The sequence below is a fragment of the Balaenoptera physalus genome (genome assembly GCF_965194825.1).
Source record: "Balaenoptera physalus genome assembly, chromosome: 5".
Classification (NCBI taxonomy): domain Eukaryota; kingdom Metazoa; phylum Chordata; class Mammalia; order Artiodactyla; family Balaenopteridae; genus Balaenoptera; species Balaenoptera physalus.
In genome coordinates, this window is record NC_138884.1 from 137,306,328 (window position 1) to 137,331,129 (window position 24,802).

General features: G+C 41.2%; 1 pseudogene across 1 annotated transcript; it reads right to left on the reverse strand.

Moving 5' to 3' along the window:
• Nucleotides 1–10,588: 10,588 nt before the first annotated feature.
• On the reverse strand, nt 10,589–14,280 carry LOC309660975 (hsc70-interacting protein pseudogene; annotated as a pseudogene). Its single transcript has one exon. The product of its transcript is annotated as a hsc70-interacting protein pseudogene (transcript).
• Between the last annotated feature and the right edge of the window lie 10,522 nt (nt 14,281–24,802).

Sequence of the window (24,802 nt, forward strand, 5' to 3'; positions counted from 1 at the left end):
ATATAAAAGTTAAGAAGATTCAATACAGAGAATAATTTTTTTCTGGCTTTGAAAATTTTTCTAATACATAAGCACAATTCTTAGTTGCAGAGACTCAATTACTCAGTTATCGAAGATGATATGGATAAGGTGACCAGACCTACCATCTACCCGGCTGCACAGAAATCTAGGATTCATGCTGTTTCCTCTCTTCTCATACCCAATCTGTTAGTTTCATTAATTCTCCTTTCAAAATATTTTAATTCATCCAATTTTCTCCATTGTCATGACACCATTTTAGTTTAAATCACAGTCATGTCTCACCTGAACTATTACAATAACCTCTTTAATAGAACTCACTCTTGCTTCTCTATAATCTACCTCATGGCAGCCAGAGAGATCTTTTTTAAACATTTGTGAGATCACACCATTCATGAAGTCATGTCATCTTCAATGGCTTCCTTCCGGGGCTATAGATGATCTAGCCCTTCCCTACTGTCCAACTTCATTTCCTATTACGTTCTGCCCTAATACCACTGGCCTGTTTGGGGTTCCTTGACTAAGCCAACCTCTTATCTGCCTCAGAGACTTTGCCTTCATTTCCTCTGGCTGTAATGCTGACCTCCTCATGACTGGTTCTTTCCTGTCTTCTAGGTCTTAGCATAAATGTCACCTCCACAGATAGGATCCCCCCAACCTGTCCCCTTCCCTTGTTATTCTCCCTTTATTAATATCCTTTGCTTATTTTGTTCACAGCACTTATAATCTGAAATTGTCCTATTTATTTATTAATGTATATACTTACTCTTTTTATTTTAACTTAAAAAAAATAAATTTATTTATTTATTTTTGGCTGCGTTGGGTCTTCGTTGCTGTGTGTGGGATTTCTCTAGTTGCAGTGAGCGGGGGCTGCTCTTCATTGCGGTGCACGGGCTTCTCATTGCGGTGGCTTCTCTTGTTGCAGAGCACGGGCTCTAGGCATGAGGGCTTCAGTAGTTGTGGCACGCAGGCTCAGTAGTTGTGGCTCATGGGCTCTAGAGCGCAGGCTCAGTAGTCGTGGCGCATGGGCTTAGTTGCTCCGCGGCACGTGGGATATTCCCAGACCAGGGCGCAAACCCGTGTCCCCTGCATTGGCAGGAGGATTCTTAACCACTGCGCCACCAGGGAAGTCCATCTGTAACTTTTAATTCATGGAAAATTTCAAGCATTGTATATACTTACTCTTGATCTCTTCTCTCCCACAATAGAATCTAAGCTTTTCCAGGGTAGGAACCATGCTTGTCTTCGTGACATCATTGTATCTACAATACTTAGAACAGTGCCTAGAACATAGTAAATATTCAGTGGATATTTGTGAAATGAATGAAGAAAGAAAGGTCATCTAGAGCAGGGGTTGGCAAAATTTTTCTGTAAAGGGACAGAGAGTAAATATTTTAGCATTTGTCATTTACAGTCTCTGTTGCCTATTCTTCTTCATGTAAAGACCATTCTTCACTCTTACAAAAGCAGACCACAAGCTGGATGTGGCCCAAGGGCTATGGTTGCCAAACCCTGATCTAGATCAAAAGAGAAGTTTATCCATGACCCTAGTTACCGCTAATATCTAACTTTTGTTTACTTGTCTGAGTTCTAGGGTGTAGTAGATAAACTGGAGTAGTATGTCAGCTGTTACCTCCTTGTCCATGACCCCTTCTTAGTGAACCTGTTCCACCCACAGTTCCTGGAGAGGAATAGCTTTATATGCTACCTGATTTCCTCTACACCTCCTACTTCCTACTCATGGCTGATTGTACTAGAGCTGAACTCTACCCTAATCAGATGATGAGGTCTCTATGGAATTTGGAATTGGGCCACTAAAATTGAACCACTTAGATGCCAGTGGGCTCTTGACATAAAATAGTAGGGTAGATCCATGATAAACCAAAGCCAAATGTAAGCTCATATGTTCAGGGAATAGAGATACCGCAATAAAAAGGAGGTCAGACTACTAAAGGCACTGAAGGAGATATACAGGTAGAAGCACAGACCTGAAGCCCCAGGGTCCTGAGAAGAAAGGAGTAGCCTTGGGTCTTGAACATCCAGTTCCGTGTCCCATGTGGTCTAGGCGTGCTTTGCTTATGTCCTTGGATATCTGTGAAGTGGTCTGTTGTTATCTCTCCTTAACTGACCTAATTTAAGAGAGCTTCTATTCCTGACAATGGGGCTGGGTGTTTCAAGTTACTATCAAAGCTATCGATCAATACACACATATTTAACAGATGTCTGCTATGTTTAGGATATCTGATAGACATCATGAGAGCAAACACATATGTACAAGAAATTGTTATTGCCTTCAGGGAGGGTAAATCTAGTTGAGGGATGAGACAGAGACATATGAAATCATAATTAACAGCGTAAGGCCGTGTGCAGTTAAACACCTCATGACAGGATTCTATCTACGTGTCTAAGACTTTTTAAAAATCAATTTTAATGGTATTTAAAGCAAAATGAAAATGGATGCTGAGGAAATAATACTGCTTCAAAAGAATTACACAACAGTGCATACTGACAAATAAAATTGCTTTTTATCAAGAACTGTACTTTTGTCTAAGTATCTAAGGCACATTTTAACAGAATTTTGAAACTGCTAACCCTGAGTCAAATCTATCCAGATTAACTGAGAATAAGCCACTCCTGTGCTCTTTCTGAAAGAGATAACGACTCTCCCCAGACTATCTAAAAAGTGTTTGGTCTTAACAACAAAGGTTAGATAAAGTCCTGGGTGTGTTCAAAGCGAACTCTTGGGTATTTTATCAATACAGGTATCAGGTTACCAATTGCTTTAAAAATGCACTCCCTGATATTGTCTCTATGCTGACAAAATATTCACTCAGAAAAACAACCTCTAGAGACCTGTGTCTGATATGAGTGCATATAGGAATTATTTTTTCCTGAACCAAGATTTGTAGAAGTACCACCTTCTAGGGATGCTACCTACAAGATCTACTCAGTCTGAAGTGGAAATAAACTCTATAAAGGCAACAAGTTTATCAGGATTTTTTTTTTAACATCTTTATTGGAGTATAATTGCTTTACAATAGTGTGTTAGTTTCTGCTTTATAACAAAGTGAATCAGCTATACCTATACATATATCCCCATATCTCTTCCCTCTTGCGTCTCCCTCCCTCCCACCCTCCCTATCCCACCCCTCTAGGTGGTCACAAAGCACCGAGCTGATCTCCCTGTGCTGTGCGGCTGCTTCCCGCCAGCTATCTATTTTACAGTTGGTAGTATACATAAGTCCATGCCACTCTCTCACTTCATCCCAGCTTACCCTCCCCCCTCCCCGTGTCCACAAGTCCATTCTCTAGTAGGTCTATCAGGATTTTTTTAAAGTAAGTTTTTATCAAAGCATTGTTTTAAAAGGAAATAAAGATGGGAAATGGGGAGTAATAAAATAAGTTTTCTGTCATATCAATGCATAGAAATTCAGCATAGGTACCATAATCTACTACTTAGACCCCAGCGGTTTTTCTTCATCCATGGAGTATATACACTGGATACAAAACAGGGTATGAGTCAGTAATTGATTTGTGTTCGTGCGCCAGTGCTGATAGTACTATACCAGTTAACTAATCGGTGATTGTCCAACTCGAGTGTGGATCAGAATCACTTGGGGGCTTGTTGAAACAGATTTCCTGGGCCCCACTCTCAGAGTTTCTGATTTAGTAGGTGGGCCTGAGAATCTGCATTTCTAACAAGTTCCTAGGTGATACTGATGCTGCTGGTCTGGGGGACCACACTGAGAACCAATGAACTGACAGCATTCACATAGGCTTTGGCCCTATCACTAGCCTGGACTTCCCTGCTGGACACACCTAGAGAGTCCACTAGGACTGTATGAAGAAACAGTCCAAGGTGGTTTCCGTATGAATTCTATTGCCCAAAAGTCATACAGTGCTTTGGCGGATTCTGTCTGTAATTCTGATTAATTTTTTTTTTTTTTTTTAATTTAGTGGGAGATTTTTGAATGAAATTGATATGGGCTAAAGTCTTTTTTTTTTTAAATATTAGCACCTTTAATTATTATTTATTTATTTATTTTTGGGGGCTGTGTTGGGTCTTCGTTTCTGTGCGAGGGCTTCCTCTAGTTGCGGCAAGCAGGGGCCACTCTTCATCGCGGTGCGCGGGCCTCTCTTGTTGCGGAGCACAGGCTCCAGACGCACAGGCTCAGTAGTTGTGGCTCACGGGCCCAGTTGCTCCACGGCATGTGGGATCTTCCCAGACCAGGGCTCGAACCCGTGTCCCCTGCATTGGCAGGCAGATTCTCAACCACTGCGCCACCAGGGAAGCCCTCTGATTAATTTTTAATTCCCTCGTTTTCATATAAGGCCCAATGCCAGCTGCTAGTGGTGGCTTAGGTAAAGAGGCACGCGTAGCAGGCTCCAATGAGATTCACCAGCAAGGAACCACAGCAGAAAATCTTCTCACCAAAGAAGTTCACACTGATGGCTCCAGTGACAGTGCTGGGCCAGGCCAGTTTTGGTGTTTAGAAAGGACTGTCCAGAGAAATGGAGTACTGACACATGCTGCAACATGGATGAACCTTGAAAACATTATGCTAAGAGAAAGAGACCAGTCCTCAAAGACCACGAATTGTATCATTCTATTCACTTGAAATTCCAGAACAGGGAAGTCTACAGAGACAGAAAGTAGATTAGTAGTTTTAGGGCTGATGGGGAAAGGGACAAGTGTGGGTGTCGGGGAGGAGATTAGCTCAAGGGTACAAGGTGTCTTTTTGAGGTGATGCAAATGTTCTAAAATTGTGGTGATGGCTGTACACGTCTGTGCATATACTAAAAACCATTGAATTGTACACTTTAAATGGGTGAATTGGGTGGTATGTGATTTATATCTCAATGAATCTGTTAAGGGAAAAAAAAGGACTGTCTGCTGGCAGTTTGTTCATCCTCATACCATGCTCACCGTCTTCCTACTATCCAAAAAGCTTTCCTTGGTACTTGTGCATGCACAGACTGTCTCAAAAAAATGGCAAGAATGTAATATTAGTGGCCATTTCTAAAAGGAAAGAAGGGATTCCCAAAATATAATTAAGTCTTTGTTACCTATTATTTTTATCCAAAGTGGAAGAAAAAAGGTTATGAAAAAGAACAAAAGGGGACTTGCCTGACGGTCCAATGGTTAAGACACCACTCTTCCATTGCAGGGGGCACGGGTTTGATCCCCGGTCAGAGAACTAAGATCCCGCATGCCGGATGGCGCAGCCAAAAAAAAAAAAGAAAAAAGAGAAAGCACAAAATGTATAAGACTGACAGAACAGTTTTCTGGTTTCTTTGGAAGGTGGTTTGTAAAATTAAAATTAAGTGTTCCAAGTGTGAGAATTAGGAAGAAACCACTGAGGCCTCCAGTCCAGGAAACACAGTTTGAAGGGGACCGTGAGACTTGGGCTCCAGAAAGCATCTTTATACATCCCACAGTATAGAGACGGTATTAAGAAATGAAATAACATTTCCTCTCAAGGGCTATATGAAGAAGCTTGTGTGTGAAGGAAAATGCCCTGAATAGTCCAGGCTTTGGACACACACACACACACACACACACACACACACAAAGCAAATGGTTCAGAAAATGAAACTCATCCCAGAAGCAAATTACCTAGAGTTAATTCATTAATATGTTTGCAAAACATTTTCTGAGCACATATAATAGCCCCCAACACTGTAGTCAGACATTGCCCTGTGCTCAAATGATACAAAGAAAAGAGAGGCTGCCCCAGTCCTCAAGGAGCTTATTGTCTAGGGGGAATTTCAACAAACCAGTGGTCCCAGCACTTTCTGGTGACCACTTTGATAAATGGTGCTTTGGAAGCACAGAGAGGGACAGGTAAATTACACTGTGGGCTTAGAGACAGCTTCCTGTAGAAAATGACCCTTGATCTGAGTTTTAAAGGAAAAGTAGAAGTTAGCTAGCTAGAGAATGAAGGGATAGGTTGTGACAGTGTGGACTTAAGAGCAGATTAGGAAGCTCAGCTTTGGAAGGCACTGTTGGCAGTGGCTTGGCTCCTTCATGGTCCCAGAACATGCAGAACAGGTCTACTGTGGTTCTAGCTTTCCCTGCGTAACCTTGACCCTTGGGGGTCTGGTGACATCACTTCCTCCTTTTATTCCTCCATGCCCAGAACTTGCCATTGGTGGTGGCTTGCCGTTGTTGCGCACTTCTGCTTGCCTCACCATCCTGATTGACTTAGCTCTTCCATTACCCGTGTAACCAATTCACTGTAATAAATGTCTTCTTCTCCAAAGACCAAAAAAAAAAAAAGGTGGGAAGGGATGGAAACAACAGACAGTATCATTTCTGATAGGAAACTGCAATTACCTGTGAATGGCTGGGGTGAACGGATGCGTGAGAGGAGAGGGACAAATAAAACAAGAGAAGTAGGGTGTTAGGTGCTAAACTGAAAGCAACAGGGAGCCATTGATGGATTAAGTAGGAGTCTGATTAGCATTTAGTAAGATCACCTTGGTAGCAATGCAGAGAATGGGTTTATTGGGGTTGGCCATGCTCAGCTTAGCAGTAGAAAAACTATTTAGGAAACCGTTTCAATAACCTAGTGAAAGATAATACTGGCACGGACTAGACAGCAGTTCTCAAACATTTTGTTCTCAGGAGCCCTTTATACTCTTGAAAATTATTAAAGGCTCCACGATAGCTGACTTAGTTCTCCACAGCACATGCAGACACAACAAGGTGATAGAAAAGAGATTACCTGCCGGTGAATATTTCTGTTTAAGAGCCAGGATAACTTCTCAAAAATCTCTCAGCTGACTCTCTTCCAGTACTTAAACTAGTCACTGAAAAGAGGGGGCAGGGGACGCATCATGCCTGGTTTAAACTAATCATGATTCTGTCTCTGGGGCCAGGGTTGGGGCTGGATCCAGCCTCCTCTGAAGCTTACAGAGGCACCTACTAGCAAGGAAGGCAGTGGAAAGGGTAAGTGCCATTAGGGCGGCAACTATTGGTGGCAGTCATAGGATTCACCAATGTAGAAGTTGTCAGTTAAAAGTCCCATGTCTAGTGATGATTAACCAGAGAGATAATGAAGTAAGATGAGCTGAGACCTGAGGACTGGACTCTAAGGAACACTGACACTTAAGGGACGAGCAAAGGAAAAGGAAGCTCTGAAAGAAACCCTGGGGCAGAAGGGACAGCGGTTCGAAGCGTGTGGCTCTAAGTCAGACTGCTGGAGTTGAGCGCTACGAACGCTATTAGCCGTCTGATCTTGAGAAAATCACTTAGATGTTCTAAACCTAAGTTTTCTCATCTATAAGATGATGGAAATAATTATGCTATTTCATTAGTGCTATTAAGAGGGAGGATTAAATACAGTAATTGTGTAGTTGGCACAGAACCTTAATAAATGAGGGCTATTGTCTTATTAGTATTAGTATTAATGAGGATCTGCTTCAGAAATGGAAAGATAATCAGATGTAACAGAAGCCAGGAGAGAAGAGAATTTTTAAAATATCTCCAGTGGTAAATACTGAAAAGAAGTCGTTTAAGGTAAGAACTGTCAAGAGATACTTAGGGGGTGTCCTATTCACATTTTTAGCATCTACTATTGGCTTATATTAAACTAGCAGTCAACTAAATAAGATCTTTTTAGACAAACTCCAGGCAAACTAGGGCTCCTTCTTTCTGTACCTGTGTAGCTGACCGCAAGATTTAGTTTATCCACTACATTGTATCTAACCCTTGGTTTTAATCCAGTGTTCTAGCCTGACAAGACGAATTTGAATCTTTGATCTATTTGCTTACGTCAGATGGCATTTCCAATGTTAATGTCATCTGCATATTTGCTGTGTACATCTTGTATATTTTTATCTATTTTAACAGTTAAATGGTAAGAATATTTAAAAGGGAAGTTACTTTTCTCTAAGCTTCATTCAGTTTCCTCATCAGTAAAATGAGTATAATTATATTTATTTCACATAGGGTTGCGATAAATAAGTAAATGCCTGAACGTGCCTAGTACTGTGTATAGCACAAAGAAGATGTTCCTACGTTTTTCCTGGTTCCCTCCTCTCTTCCTCCCTGTATCACTTTTTTCCTTTTTCTCTCCTTTCTTTTAAAATTTCTTTAAAACTTTGTTTTAACATACTGCCTTGCTTACAAAGAGAAACTACGTGTAGAATAGGACAGTGTTTTGAAATCCAATTGGCTAGAATAGATTAAACTGAATTTCATGCCTTGAATTGGTGACAGCTCCCTTAAGTAAATATAAAGGCATAAATATACTTCTGTCTCCTTTTCTCATGATCTCCTAATCCCTGCTTACACACTCTACCTCCCATCACCTCCTCCCACATCCCCTCTAGCCCCTCCAAGCAGACCATAGTCACTTCACTGCTAATAGAAATATATTCACTGAGTATCTACAACGTGAATTGCCTCAGGTTAGGACTGAAGTTAAGATACTAGAAGCCGAAAACAATCTTGCTGCCTTTTAGGACCTAATGAACTCTGAGTATCTGGGTTTAATCCCCTTAGAGTCTCTCCATTCTCCTGTAAATCAACTACCTCATGGTAACACCTGGGGGAAAGAAAGAAAGAAGACCCGTTATGGACTTTTGCCCTCTCTCCCAGGTAATATGTACATTTTATAAGTGTATTCTTTCATGCTTCCAACAAATATTTTTGAAACTTCTATTATGTGCCAGGCATGATTATAAATACTAAGGATATGTGGAGAACAAGGCAGGCAATGTCCCTGTTCTCATGGGATTTACAGTCTAGAGGGGGGAGATAGACAATAAACACAAAGAAAAATGCTTGAACAGAACAGTATTGGACATAAATGTGATATAGAACATTTGAACAAGTGACATGCTCCAGAGTGGCTCGTTTAGGTTGGGTGGGCAGGAAAAGTCCCTCTGAGCAGATGACATTTCAGCTGAGACCTGAATCACAAGAACCAGTTACACTAAGATATAAAGAACATTCCAGACAGAAGAAACACTAGTACAAAGCCCCTGAGGTAGGGATAAAATCGCTGTGTTCACAGGGCTGAAAGGAGGCCAGTGTGGCTGGATTACAGCACCCGACGGGGAGAGTGGCATGAGATAAAGTGTGAGAGCCACAGGCCAGGTCACCGGGCAAGGCCTTGCAAACCTGGAGGTCTGTTAGAATGTCCTGGGGAGCTTTAAAAACTATGTGGACCCTCTTCCAGAGATTCTGATTCACTTGATCTGAAGTGGAGCCCAAGCAACAAAAGTTCCCAGGGGATTCCTCTGTGCAGCCAGGGTTGAGAATCAGTGATGTCTGTGCTTCGCAAGCTGTGGTAGGGAGTTTGTATTTTCTCCTAAGGGGAATGGGAAGTCACTGAAGGGTATTCAGCGGAGGAGAGATGGGATTTGAGTAATTTATTTAAAAGATCCCTCTAGCTTCTATATGGAGAATGGATTTAGTGGATCAAGAGAGGAAGCAGGTGATTGTTGTCTCTTTGTGCACATATGCTTTCATTTCTCCCGGGTAAATACCTAGGAATGGAATTGCTGGAAATAACCCAAATGTCAATCAAAAGTTGAATGGATAAACAACCTGTGATATGTTCATACAAATGAAATACTGCTCAGCAATAAAAACAACTACTGATACATGCAATAACATAGGTGAATATCAAAACCATTATGTTGAGCAAAATCAGGCAGACACAAAAGCATATATACTGTACTAATCCTCTTACAAGGAATAACAGTCAGAAATGGTTGCCTCTAGTGGGTAGAGACTGACTGGAAGGGGGTTAGTAGGGAATTTATTAGGGTAATGGAAATGTGCTACATCTCGATTACATGAGTATACACGTTTATCAAAACTCATTTGCACTGTACACTTAGAATCTGTACATTTCATCGTATGTGGATTTTACCTCAATTCAAAAAATGAAAAAGGACTACTACACACCTACTAGAATGATTTGAAAAAAATTCCAAGTGCTGGAGAGGATGCGGAACAACTGGAACTCTTAGATGTTCCTGGCGGGAGTGCAAGATGGAAAATAGTTCGGCAGTTTCTGATAAAATTAAACAGGCGCCTACCATATGATTCAACAATCTCACATCTAGTTATTTACCCAAGAGAAATAAAATATGTCACACAAAGACCTGTATGTGAATGTGTATATAGAAAAGCAACAGGGGTTACAGTTAGAAGGATCTTTGCAGTGTCCTGGTGAAAGACGATGGCATAGTCTAGGCTAAGGAGATGGAGATGAAAGATTGGAGATGGTGTGGAGATAGGATATGGAGATGAAGAGAAGTCAACAAATTCAGGATATATTCTGGAGGTAGAAGCTGAGGGAACCCCAATGTTGATTGTATGAGAAGAAGAGAGGAATCAAGAATGACTTTTAGGGGCTTCCCTGGTGGCGCAGTGGTTGAGAATCTGGCTGCCAATGCAGGGCACACGGGTTCGAGCCCCGGTCTGGGAAGATCCCACATGCCGCGGAGCGACTAGGCCCGTGAGCCACAATTGCTGAGCCTGCGCGTCTGGAGAAAGCCGTCGCACAGAAATGAAGACCCAACAGAGCCATAAATAAATAAATAAAAGAATGACTTTTAGGTTTTTCGTGTAAGCATCTGGATGGGTGATGCTGTCATTTACGGAGCTGTGGAAGACTGGGATGAGTAGGCTAGGGGAGGGGAAAATCAAGAGCTCTTTTTTACCATGTTAAGTCTGAGATGTTTATTAGACTTCTTGGGTATTTTAGCAGCGGATTTCTGGAAAAGGTGCTTCCATCTTTTATTGTTAAAATATAAACTTTCAATCTGGTCCAGTGGACGATGCTGTGATGATCAGTGGCAGTAGAATGTAGTTCCTTGAATTTGTGGTAGAGTCAGGAACAGGCTTATGAGAAGCAGAATTAGATATACTTTAATGTTTCTGTATGATTGTGGACCCAACAGATAGAGAGAATAAAAAAAAAATGTTGAGGAGGAGAGGAAACAATACATAGTTTAATCCAAGCAATGGTGTAGTCACCTGACTGGAGGTTTCTAAGAACTAATCAGACTTGAAAATTAGATAATGATATGATTTGGATTTAGGGATGTTAGTTATCTGCTGCTACATAACAAATTACCCCCAAATTTATATTAATAACAATATAAATGTTTATTATCTTACACAGTTTCTGTGGATCGGGAATTTGGGAACAGCTTAGTGAGTTTTGTTTTTTAGCAGGAAGGGCTTAATTGTTGTTGTTGTTGTTTTAATATTTTTCAGGTTTAAAAAGTGTTTACAAAGCTTTTAATTCCCAGTAGGAAAATGTTATCTGAATGATTGTTCTAATAGCAAACCACTGTAAATTGTTTCAACTGCATTTGGGACAGAGGGAGAGAGATTATTTTCAAAGCACCATAGCTTTCTTCATGAGAAGGTCAGAGGTACACTGCTTTGTATTATTGCGACATCCATTAGGTGATCTTTCCTTCAGCATGGGCTTTATTTGTCAGAAGGGCCTTAGGCTTGACCTCCCAATTTGGCTGAAGATTTACTGATGAGATTCACAACCTTTGGGTTGCTCTGATATTTCAACATATTTGCCAAGTTCTGGGGCACATCCTGGAAGGCCGTCATAACTTCTGGATCCTGCATGGCCACAAGAACCTCTGGATCACTAATAATGTTATTGAGCCCAAGCATTCCTGCCATTCCAGGCATACCCCCTGCCATTCCAGGCATTCCTCCAGGAAAATTACCAGGTGTTGGCCCAGGAAAGCCACCGGAAAAATAGCCATATTGAGTTCCTGATCGTCTTCTGACTTATTCCTCCCTCTGGGCTCTCTTTTGTTCTTCCCGAGCCTTCTTAACCCTTTCTATTTTCTCTTTGATCTCTCTCTCTTCATGTTTTCACTCATACTTTCTCTGATGTTCAGCAATTTTCTGGGCCCTTGGTTGAACTCCTTTCAGCTTTGCACTAGCCTCTTCGTCATAATCCAGTTTAAAGGCGAGGGCAAGATCATGGACTGCTTCTACACAATGGCCCAGAGGTATGTGCGCTTTCCCTGCCCACTTGTAAGACTGAGCTGAATCAGGATTTATTTCAATATCTCTGTCACAGTCTCAGACGACAGCATTTGGCTTCTGTAATTTGATGAAGACACTGGCTCTCTTGGCATATGGAATGGCCAAGCAAGGATTCAGCCTGATGGTATCTGTGAACAAGTCAATGGCTTTCTGTAGTTCACCATCATTTAGGGCCTCAATGGCAGCCACATTTTTATCCTTTGCCTCATCCATCATCCCCTCAGTTATCTCACCATTTTCATCTCCCATTTCTTGAGGGGGCGTCCGTGTCTGGTTCAATCGCACCTTCAATTTCTAGATCACTTTCCTCACTTGACGTTTCATCTGTCTTTATGTTTTCCTCTGCTTTCTCACTTTCTGGTTTTTATTCCTTGGTATGTGCTGATTTAGTTTTATGAGTAGCAGGTGGTATTTTACCTCCAGTGACCTCCACCCACTCCCTCAGGAAGTGCATTTCTTCAGTGTTCAGGACACTGGCATCCTGCTTACACATTTTCATGAAGGTTCAAAGCTCGTTCACTTTGGGAAGGTCCATGGTCCGGCAAGGCTGAGGCTGAGGTCGGATTCCAGCCCAGGGCGCTAGCTCAGCGTGACTACGTAGAAGGGTGAGGCCGCTTAGTCTTGAGTCCAGGTCCCTCTTAAAGTCACAGTCAGTATGTTGACCAGGGCTACAGTTTTTGAAGCCTTGACTGGGGCTAGAGAATCTGTTTCCCAGATGGGTGATTCATACACATGGCAAGTTAATGCTGGCTGTTGGTAGGAGGACTCAGTTCCTTACCACGTAGACGGCTCCCTGGGCTGCATGAGTAGCTGGCTTCCTCCACAACAAAAAATCCAAGAGTGTGCAAGGTAGAAGAAGCAATGTCTTTTATGTCCTAGCTTCAGAAGTCACTCTCCATCATTTCCACAACATCCTATTGATTACAGGTCAGCCTCATTCAGAGTAGAAGTGTCTACACAGGGAAGTGACTAACAGGAGGAGAGCATCGTTGGAGGCCATTTTGGAGGCTGGTGTCAGCCCCCTCTTTAAGTTTTGTAGTTTATGATATATTAGTAGTATAAAGGGACTCATCTTCGTAGTGGTGTATGAGAAAAATTCCCCTAGATACTCGTGGCTCCAGACCTCATATGCAATTCAACCAGCTTTAGAAGATACCATCAAAAGAATTTGAGAAGATAAACGTTTTTTAAAGCAATAAGCATTTTTTAAAACATTGAGAAGGCTTACAATTAAATACAGTAGTGTTCTAAAAATCAAACACATGGTATTAGTATTTTTGTGTAAAGGAATCTGTATATTTAGTGTTTCAAGTTTTTATAATGTTTAGGAGAATATGACCTATTGGAATGACACATTGTATGTGTAATGCTTATTTAAAATGTGTAACTAAGTAATTGATTTACATTTGTGATTTTAAGTGGAAATCTTTCAAATGTAAATGCACTATTAGACATTTAAAAAACTTAAAATTAACATATTTATAAGATTAATTTATTAGATATATGTGAATTACTTAAGTACTTGGAAAGTGTTTTTTGGTTTTGGTTTTGGTTTGTTTTTTGGTCAGACAACTGAAGAACTTAAAAAAAATAAATTGAATATATTAAATTTATAAATGTAGTTAAAATATTTAAAGTAGGTTAATTAACTGAGACCAAACATTCATCAAAAGTCCCCTTAGAGGGGCTTCCCTGCTGGTCCAGTGGTTAAGACTCTGCGCTCTCAATGCAGGGAGCCCTGGTTCGATCCCTGGCCAGGGAACTAGATTCCGCATGCCACAACTAAAAGAGCCCACATGCTGCAACTAAAGATCCCGCACGTCTCAACGAAGATCCTGCATGCGGCAATTAAGACCCGGCGCAGCCAAGTCAAATACAAAAATAAATATATATATTTTTAAAAAGCCCCTTTAGAAGGGGTTGTTTAAATTTAGCTATATCTATAAAATTTTATAAATTTATAAGCTTACAGGAAAATCTCCTTGGGTTTTGATTTTGTAAAGTCAAGCATTAATTTTTCAAAACCAAAGTAACTTTTGAATACTTTTCCTTGAATGCACGAAAGTTAACCTTAAGTAAATAGATCCACTTGGATGGCAGTGGGGGAAGGGGGAGAAGAGAGATTTTGGCTGATGGGCCAAGTCTTGCCTGACTAAGCTTGGGCCTGACTCTTGCTCCTGCCTGATGGCTGAGCTGGTCCACCAATATGAGCTCTTCCCTGCTAGGGCCAGTGGGGGAGGGGAGGAGGGCAGGGAGCCTGGCCTCCACCTGGATTGTCTGTTCCCCCCCCCACCTCCTTGATCTCACTGTGCTCTGTGCATGTGATAAGTGCTGCACTAGCCTTAATACCGATTCACAGCATGATTCTCGCTCTCTCCAAAGAAGCTGAGCACATGGTATAATGGTCTTTATTAACTTGCTCTCTGATTGTCCAAGGGACTTCTAACGGACCTGCAGGACGAATTGTGGCTGTATTAAGCAGAGAGTACAATAAAAAACATCAGAGGGTCCTGGCCGTAAAAGCTGCAAATTCACCACATTGTAGTGATATGACTTTTTGATATAAAACAAAAAAATAGCCAAACATTGATTAGTATGGGGTAGCACAGTCTCACATTTAGCTTTGGGTTGTAACATTGAAGTTTTTAATTTACTATAACTGAACTATGCCTGAACACCCTACCCAGCTGGGTTGTGGGCAGGAATGCTCTTAAATTTCCTATTAACTGTATTTTTGTGTCTTCCATGAACGTTCACCTCCCAGTTCATGCTTTTTGCCGGGGATGGCATCTAGGTGCCTGAGGAGAGCCTCAGCAGTCCTGAGCGCCAGAACAGGGGCTGCTTTTTGTCACAGGAAGCCCTGCTCTTCAAAATGGCACCTGTCTAGTGCCTGACCCTGCTGCCCTTCCCATGGGTTTTAGCATAGTTTCCTATTGCTGCTGTAACAAGTTATCACAGACTTGGTGGCTTAACACAATGCTTTATTCTCTCATAGTTCTGGAAGGTGTAAGTCCACTATCAAGGTATCATAACCTCCTGCTGAAGTTTCCAGGAAATACTTCCTTGACTCTTCCTAGCTTCTGGTGGCTCCTGGCAATCCTTGGCATTCCCTGGATTGTAGCTGCATCATTCTCATTTCTACCTCCATCTTCACATGGCCATCTTCCCTCTGTATGTCCCTCTGTGTATTCATGTGGCCTTCTCATTAGGATGAGAAGTCAGTCATTGGGTTTAGGGCCCACACTAATCCAGCAAGATCTCATCTAAACTAATGACATCTGCAAAGACCCCGTTTCCTAATAAGAAAGGTCACATTCTGAGGGTCCAGGTGGACATGGATTTGGGGAGATACTATTCAACACAGTATACCATTCAACACACAAAGGTACTGGGGCTGCAAGTTCAGGCCATGTTTAGAGCCAGGTGCTTGAGGACATGGAGTGTTGTGATGTGGAGGACGCTGGGGTTTGCTCTCCACCCAAAGGGGAGGCATCAAGTGCTCTGTGCAGGGGAGTATCATGGTCAGAGTGGCATGAAGGATTGCTTTGGTCACAGTGTGTAAAATAAATTGGAGCAGGGAGGGCTAAGGAGGAAAGAAAACCAGTTTTACCATTGGATAATCAAGTGATAGGTAATACAGCCTTGAGTCAGGATAGATGGTATAGGAAGAAGAGGAAAGGGACAAGTGGGGGACATATCGTAAATTCAGAGTTAACCAGACTTGGCAATTAACATGTGGTGGGTGGGAGGAAGCGAGTGAAGAAAGGGAAGCGTGTAGGGGGCTGAACAATATGGGTGGTCCCTGAACATCGTTGACTGGTTGCCAAATGAGAGATAGTATTACCCAGAGGGCTGGGATTAAAGAGAAAGGCAAGGCTTGAGGATCCCACAGTGGTGGACCCCAGAGACATTATGAGTGGTTAGGGAGTTGGAAGTAGGCTCTTTCAGTTGGATTACATCCATGAAAGGTATTCTATGTTTGTATAAGAGGATTCCATGGCATAGTCCTTACCTGCTTTTGCTTTTGTTTTTTTTTTATTTTTTTTAAACAAACCCAATTTTTATTTTATTTATTTATTTATTTACTTTTGGCTGCATTGGGTCTTTGTTGCTGTGCATGGGCTTTCTCTAGTTGTGGCGAGTGGGGGCTACTCTTCGTTGCGGTGTGCGGGCTTCTCATTGCGGTGGCTTGTCTTGTTGTGGAGCACAGGCTCTAGGCATGCGGGCTTCAGTAGTTGTGGCTCTAGAGCACAGGCTCAGTAGTTGTGGCGCACGAGCTTAGTTGCTCTGCGGCATGTGGGATCTTCCCAGACCAGGGCTCGAACCCGTGTCCCCTGCATTGGCAGGTGGATTCTTAACCACTGCACCACCAGGGAAGTCCTGCTTTTGTTTTTTTTAATACTCTTTACCTACATCAGGTTCTTTGTCTGGATAATGTATCTTTAATTTTAATAGATATTGCCAGGTTACTTTCCTAAAAGGCTGTAACAATTCACTTTTTTACTGGCATTGTATGAGAGTTCCCTTTCCTCCTTATTCCCACAATTAGTAGGTATTTCACTCTTTAATTTTTGCTATTTGAAAGTATGACTTCTTTAAATGGCTGTAAAACATTCCACCATATCCATATCAACATACTGTAAAATACTTAAACATTAAAATACTTAAACATTTTCCTATTTTTGGACATTAGATTGTTTCCCATTTTTTTGCTGTAATAAAATTAATAACCCAGAAATGGGCATTTTTATATATAAATCTTTGTCCATCCAATGATACTTACAATGAAACTTATAATTTGAAAGAGGATGACATAGGTATAGTTTCCTCAGGCTCTTGCTTTGTTGTTTTTCTTCCTGTGTGCCTTTCTTTTCACTGATAATATTTTAGGTGGACTGAGAGAGTTAAAAGAAAGGGAAAGGGTTAAAACAAATAGATTTTTATTCCTTATTCACTACCAAAGTGATCTGGAATTGTATTAAGCTACTATCAATTCCCTAATTTTCCTATATGCATAAATGAAGTTTCTCATTTTATGGAGGGAAGAACAAATGCATCTTAGTATCCTAGCACTGTCTGTAACCTACAAAAGCAGCTTAACTTTTTATTTTCTTAGACATCGAACTTCTGAAAAGCATCAAACTTTTGTTGCCATGATGATGAAAAAAAAAGATGAGATTTAAATCTTGATACCATGAATGGTATATATTATAATATATGACTGGAAAAATAAACAGCCTTTCTATATTCTTCTCCCTTAAATTTTAGCTATTAGAGTCAAAATGCTTCGATTGCAGAATTCTCACTTGAGCAAGGTTTTGATATAACATTATTCATATTCTTGGCCTTGGATGCCAATTAAGTCTCTCAAGTCTAAAATTGCTTTGTTTGCTTTTTAAAGAAATCTGCCCACCTTACAGACCTACAAGTTAACTAACCAGCCTGCTTTCTTTTCCCCCCAGAGGACTTTGCTCTGTTGGTTTTCTGCCAGCTCTTCCTTTCAAACTGAAATAGTTCAGTTTCTCTGTTTCTAGAACATAGAATTCATTACTCCTGGATTTTTGCCAACAATGTCCCTCTCATGTTTTTAAAACTAAGATGAATGTTACAGAGTGACCTAGTGGGCTCGACCCATGATTAGAAGTCAGTCAGTGATATATTAGATGTCTCCATGGATGCTCTGTTCTGGGTAGTGGGGCTGCTAGGGGAATGGGCCTCTGGGAGGGCGGGGAGGGCGTCCAGGGCGAAGCCTCGGGACTGGAGGGGAGAAATATGTGTGAGAGATTAGGTAAGATTTGGCTGATGTGAGGCAAGACTCAGATTCTTCCCCTGCCCTCAGGGCCCTGGTGAGTCTCTACCATAGAAAGGGCATAGTCATTAATTCCTTCTGGCCATTTAGATGGAAAACAGAAAACCAGGTGACAGAGAGTATTTATAAAGGGCTCTAGGAAGAACCACTCCTTTTTTTTTTTTTTTTTTTTAATCTTTCAGTTCTCCTTTTCTCTTCCTACCTCTGCAACCCTCCTTAGCCTCTTGTTTCTACTAGTATTGAAAAGGTGGGCCTTCCTGCAACAGAGCGGAAGTCTTAGGAATGTATACATCTGCACCACCTTAGGCCAGGTGAATTTTTCATTCATGTGGCTCTGCTGAATAACATAGGGAGATTTCTTTACCTTTTAGGTTACTTTCTAAGAATATGTTAGTGTTTAAATTCTTTTCCAGTTGGCTATGTATTTTAAAATTAAGCTTTTCATGTTGGGATAATTGTAGATTCACATACAGTTATAAGAAATAATGCTGGGACATCCTGTGTGCCCTTTATCCAGTATCCCACAATAGTAGCATTTTGTAAAACTATAGCTCAATATTATTGTAGGATACATTCATGTATAATATCATTGGCATTGATACAATCGAGATATATAAAATTTCCATCACCAAGGATCCCTCATGTTGCCCTTTTACAGTCACATACACTTCCGTGCTTCCCTAACCCCCTCATTATCCCTTGGTAATCACTAATCTATTCTCCATTTCTATAATTTTGTCATTTTAAGAATGTTATATAAATTGAATCATACAGTATACAACCTTTCAGTATCAGCTTTTTAAACTCAGCATAAATTCTTGGAGATTTGTATATGTATCAATGGTTTTTTTTAACTGCTGAGTAATATTTCATGGTATGGATATAGTGCAGTTTGTTTACTATTCACTCATTGAAAGACATCTGGGTTGTTTCCAGTTCTTGGCTACTATGAGTAAAGCCGCTATGAACATTTGTGTACAGGCTTTCATGTGAACATAAGTTTTCATTTCTCTAGGCTAAATGCCCAAGAGTGCAATTGCTGGGCCTTGTGGTAGTTGCATGTTTAGTCTTATAAGAAACTGCCAAACAGTTTTCAAGAGTGGCTGGACCATTTTACATTCCCACAAGCAATGTATGAGCAATCCAATTTCTCCACATCCTTGCCAGCATTTGGTGTTGCCACTATTTTTTTTTTTTTTTTTTTTTTTTTTTTTTAGCTATTCTGATAGTAGTGTAGTGATATCTCATTGTGGTTTAAATCTGCTTTATTTTCCTGATGGCTAATGATGTTGAACATTTTTTCATGTGCTTATTTGCCATCTGTATTTCCTCTTTGGGAAATGTGTTCACGGTTTTTGCCCATTTTCTAATTGAATTGTTTGATTTTCAAAAATTGTTGAGTTTTGAGTGTTCTCCATATAGTCTAGATACTAGTTCTTTGTTGAATATGTGGTTTGCAAATATTTTCTCACAGTCTGTAGATTGATTTTTCATCCTCTTAACAGAGTATTTTGGAGAAAAAAATTTTTATTTTGAGAGACCCAGTCTACCAATTTTTCCTTTTATGGATTCTGCTGTTGGTGTCAAGTGTAAGAACTCTTTGTCTACCCCTAGATCCTGAAGTTTTCTCCTATATATTTTTCTCTAGGCTTTATAATTTTACATTTTACATTTAAGTCCATGCCACATATTTTAAAGTAAGTTTTTAGTTCTCTGCTGTCTGAAATAAGCCTGAGCATGTGGAATCCGTTTTGCCCTCATTTTCTTTCTCAAGCATCTACTGAGTGCCAACTGACTCAAGTCACTGATACAATTCCTGACTGGGTACATGATCCTGACTTTGTAATGAGTTAGCTGAGTGATATACTTAAAAGCATGAACTATGCAGGTAGACTGTTTGGGTTCAAATCCTGGTGCCACCTCTCAAAAGCTTTATGATCTTTGGCAAGTTACTTAATCCCTCTGAACATCAGTTTTTCACGTCATTCAGATCTGGGTAAAAATAATAATACCTACTTCTCAGATTTGCTGCGAGAAGAAAATGAGATATTAGGTATAAAATGCTTAGTGCAGTGCCTGGCACGTGCACAGAAAACATTCAATAATTGTTAGCTGCTCTCCTTCCTGCTCCCTGTGCAGATTCTCTAGGCACCTTCCCCAACTCACTCTTCCCCACAGTCTCCATTTCTTTCTTTCTACCTCTCCTGGTCTTAATCATTATACTTCTTTTATGAAACCTGTTTAACCTATTTTAGCATTTAGTAGAATTTCCTATCTCCAAATTATTGTGGTATTTATATATATGGTCAGGTTACCTTTATTGTTTCATGTATGTATTATGTATTTTTCCAAATATGTATCTCTTTGAGGGGGTGTTCCCAGCCCTCCACAGAGTCTAGCTCTGTGCTGGGTAACTGTCAGACACTCAGCAAGTCCCCAGTACAATGGTAGCGGTGAATCTAAATCACAACATGTTTGGGACTTCCCTGGTGGTCCAGTGGTTAAGACTCCATGCTCCCAATGCAGGGTGCACGGGTTTGATCCCTGGTCTTGGGGACCAAGATCCCGCATGCCAGTGAAATGCGACCAAAAAAATAAATAAATTACAACGTGTTTCATTGAAAGCAATTTGGCAAAATTAATCCAAAGCCTTAAAATCTTTGACCTAGTAATTTACTTTTTCAAAATCTATCCTAAGAATGATCAAATAGTTAAACAAAAATGTATGCATAGGAATATTTCTTACAGCCTTATTTGTAAAAGTATGGGTTAGAGAAAAACATAAATGTGTAACAATAAAGAATCAGGAATCATGCAAATTCCATTTATATGGTAGATTATTACACTGTCAATAAAATTCCATTTTCCTAATCATGGATTATAGAACTATAAGGATATAAGGATATTCACTAAAGCAGTCTATATTAGTAAAAGCATAGAAATAGCCTAAACCCCCAACTATATGGATAAGTTAAATAAAATATTGTCAGAAAACAGAAATACAGTATGATCCCATTTGTCTAAAAAATGTATGTCTATTTAGAGACACATAAATATACAAAAGACAGGAAAAATATACTCCAAAATTTTAGTGGTAATTGTCTTTGAGTAATAGTCTTTTGGTGATTTTTTGGCTTCTCTAAAATATAGTATTTAATACTTTTAGCATAAGAAAATAAGAATGAAAGTTATCTGTTTTTTAAATGGTGTTTTGGAGACTATTTAATTACACAAATATATTGATCATTCATCCATTGCATTAAAAACATTTATTAACTGCCTACCAACAGTTAGACCTAGTACTAGAAACATAACAGAGAGAACAATTGACAAAGTCCTTGAGTCACAGTCTAGTGAGGGGTACAAAAAATTACAACAGTGAGGGAATATAGTGATAATACTGAGTGTCATAGAAGCCTAGAAAAAGGTGGGGTTAGGGAGGTAGGATAAGCCTGTTTGGTAGAACTTGAGTGAATTAGAGCCAAAAGCAGGGGTGTAGATAGGGAAGAATGATCCAAGTTTAGGGTTACGCATTTTCAAAGGTTCTGAATGGAAACCGATGAAGAAATGTGAAAAGCCATGGAGCAGGGGGAGGGTTTGGAAGGGGAACTAGCAAAAGTTAAGTAACTATGTTGATCACACATTCTATCCTTAAGAGTAAACACAGAAGAAAGGGCAATTAATGGTGTTAAATGAGAATGCTAAGATCATATTTTTGCTTTAAAAGATCACACTGACTATTGAGTAGGGAATGAATTAGAGGGGGACAGGACTGGAGGCAGGGAGACAAGTTAGATGGTGGTTTAAGTCACTGAGAAGATGGTAGTGGCTGTAGGGATGGAGAGATGAAGCCTGATGTAGATGTGACCTGGTGATAGATTGGATTGGTGGTGGTGGTGATGATGGTGGAGGAGATGTCAAAGGAAAAGCAAGGGTCAAGGATGATGTTTACTCTTGGGTTTGCAAATTGTGGATGGTGGTACCACTAATTGAGATATGGAACAGATGCAGAAGCACCAATTGGGAGGGGAAATGAGTTCACTTTGGCTACACCGAGTTTGGACTGCCTGTGGGAAGTCCAATGGGGGTGTTCAGAAAGTTATTGGAGATACAAGTATAAATGTATGTTTTGGGGGGCAGTCATGAGAGTAGATGAGAACACCAAGAGATACATGTAGAATGAGAAGAGAATAGGGCTTAGGACAGAACCCTAAGGAAAACCAACATTTAAGAGACTGAAAGTGAGAAAGCAAATTGACTCAAAGCTCGTCTGGGACAGAAATTTTTTGTGTGATGTAATTTACAACTCCTTCTGGGAAGCAATTAGCATTCCTGATAAAGTGCGTGAACAGTTTTCTGACAGACTTTAATAAGACTGAGAACTCCTTCTGGGAAGCTAGGGTTACCCATCCAGCTGATTGACTAGCCTAATAATCTTTAACCAGATGTTCTTTTTTTTTTTGTATCCATTTCTAAACATGGCTGGTGAACCATTCCTTTTTTCTTATAAAATGTCTCAACCAAAATTACTCCTACAGTTGAATTTTCTAAAAAGCTTCTCATTTACTCAAAAACAATTTGTCTGAGGCATTGCTGTAACAAAAGAGAAAGAGGAGCCTGCAAGAGAATCAGAAGAGGCCAGAGAGAGAAACCAGAAGGGTGTTGATGTTATGTGAAAGAAGACTTTCACCAGGTGAAAGTATTTCAAGAAACAGGGCATGAACAGACAACAGTGTTAAATGTGAGTGAAAGGTCAAGTAAAACAAGGATGAGAAATTGCCCCTGATTTTAGCAGTAAGAATGTCAATGGTGATCTTGGCAAGGGCAGTTTCTCTGGGGTGATTGGGGGGCATAAGTCAGATTTCAGTAGGCTTGAGTGAGTACAGACCATTCTTTCAAAAAGTGTGACTATAAAGGGGAAGGCAGGGGAAGGGAGATTTGAGGCTGTTTCATTTTAGAGGGAGGCAGAAGTATATGAAATATGTTTAGGAAGGAGTTAGTAGCCAGAGAAGTAGAAGGTACCTGAAAGAGAAGGGCTAATCTTGAGTCAGAGACCAGAAAAAGGTGAAGCCAGTCTCAGGAGACTGAGCCCAGGTGAAGGGAAGGTCACATGCCTCCCATTGTGATAGAAAAGGGGGAAGGTGAGCCTGCAGGGAAGGCAAGTTTGGTGGTAGAAGGTCAGAGGCATTCCTCTCCAGTGGCTTCTGTTACATCTGTGATGTAGAAGGCTAGGAGCTCTGCTGAAAATGCCTAGGTAAGTGGCAGGATGGCAGACTGAGGACAGGGAGAAAGTTCTGAGTAAGATCCCAGTAAGAATGGGAGATTGAGCTGTCTGGGGAAATAGTGAGTGATTTCAGGACATGGTGGAGGTGAGGATAATGAATACTTCGTGGAAACAACCAGCACAGGTCTGTGATTTTTTTCCTATGGTGCTTTGAAGTCCTGATTTAGGCATGAGGACAAGTAAACTGGACTGTTCTCAATGAAACCACTGAAACTTTGCAGCTCCCTCTGGCCATCCTTTGAATATGACTCCTTAGTTTGGAGCCTAGGCTCTGTTTTCTTCTTACTTTATAGACACTTCCAGTTGATCTCATCCACTCCCATGGCCTCAGTTAACCTCTCTATGCTGATGAATCCTTAACCAATATTTGCAACCCAGCCTTCCTCTAGAGCAGCAGAATCTCAACCCCATCTGCCTTGCGGGCATCTTCAGTTGGTTGTCTCCTCAAGCTGAACTCATCATATTTCCACTCTCGCATTTCCTTTCCTCAGCAATTTCCTTCCTTTCCTTTGCTCCGGGAGCCAGGGGTTTGTCGTTTTCACCACGCAAGCCTCTCAGCGCTTAGTGAATGTCTGGTGGAATTTCAAATGAAGAATCCACTCAGTTCTCTAAGCCAGAGACCTGGGAGTCATCTTTTAATCCCACTTCTTCACCTCTGACATCCAATCCATCACACACAAGTCGTGTCCACAACTAAATGTGCCTCATGGCAGGAAAGAGAAAAAAGTGAATTATCAAACAATTTTAACAAAGAAACTTAAGTGTTGGCTTTAACTCCTTTTCTTTGCTTCCTTAAAATTGGAACTAAACCAGTGTGTGTGGGGTGCCTCCCTCCCTGCTTTCTCTCCCCCTCTGCACCCTGCAGCCCTAGAGAAAGTGGGAGCGAGTTTTTCATTTGCTAATGATTTGGGCTCAGGTTATAATGGACCATTAAGGTGTTTTGTGGAAGAAAAGAGGAAAATGGAGCTTTCCGGTGAGGGATAAAAAGACTGTGGAGGGGCACCCCGAGACTCGAGGGAGGAGGGGCCTGGGATCTGACCCAGACTTTTCCGAGAAGGGGGTCCGAGAAGGACCCTGCGAGGGGCCCGAGTTCTGACCGCGGCCGGCTCTTTGTCCGCCCCGGCTTTGCGTGCAGGGACAGGGCTTGGGCAGCTCAACCCGTTCACTGCCCAACAGGACCTTCCTTTGGTTGCCTAGACGTTGCTCCCTCCCGGGACGCCACAGGGACCCCGTAAGCCCCAGAGACACCCCTTGGGCACCTAGATGGCTTGGGGAAGCTCTCACACCCCTGCCCGGAGCAGGCGCTGAACTGGGCGCGCTAGAGACCCCCGGAGGACCGGGACAGCCTTCAGCATGCCTCCATCACAGGCTGCTTTGCCTGCTTGTCTCCCCTCCGTGATCAGGGGCTGTCCTCCACGCCTCCGTCCCTCACCTGGTAACTGCAGAAAGCCTCCTGCCTAGTGTCTCACCTTCACCATCCGTTCCTCACACAGAAGCCAGAGGTTTTGTCTAAAACCAAAACTCCAAACAACAACACCCCACTAGACCCCCATCCTCACCCCAACCCCAACCTGGCTAACACCTGTAATCTTTCAGGTGTATGCTTCCCCCGCACCCTGTAGTTAATTGTCATCACCTGTTTATG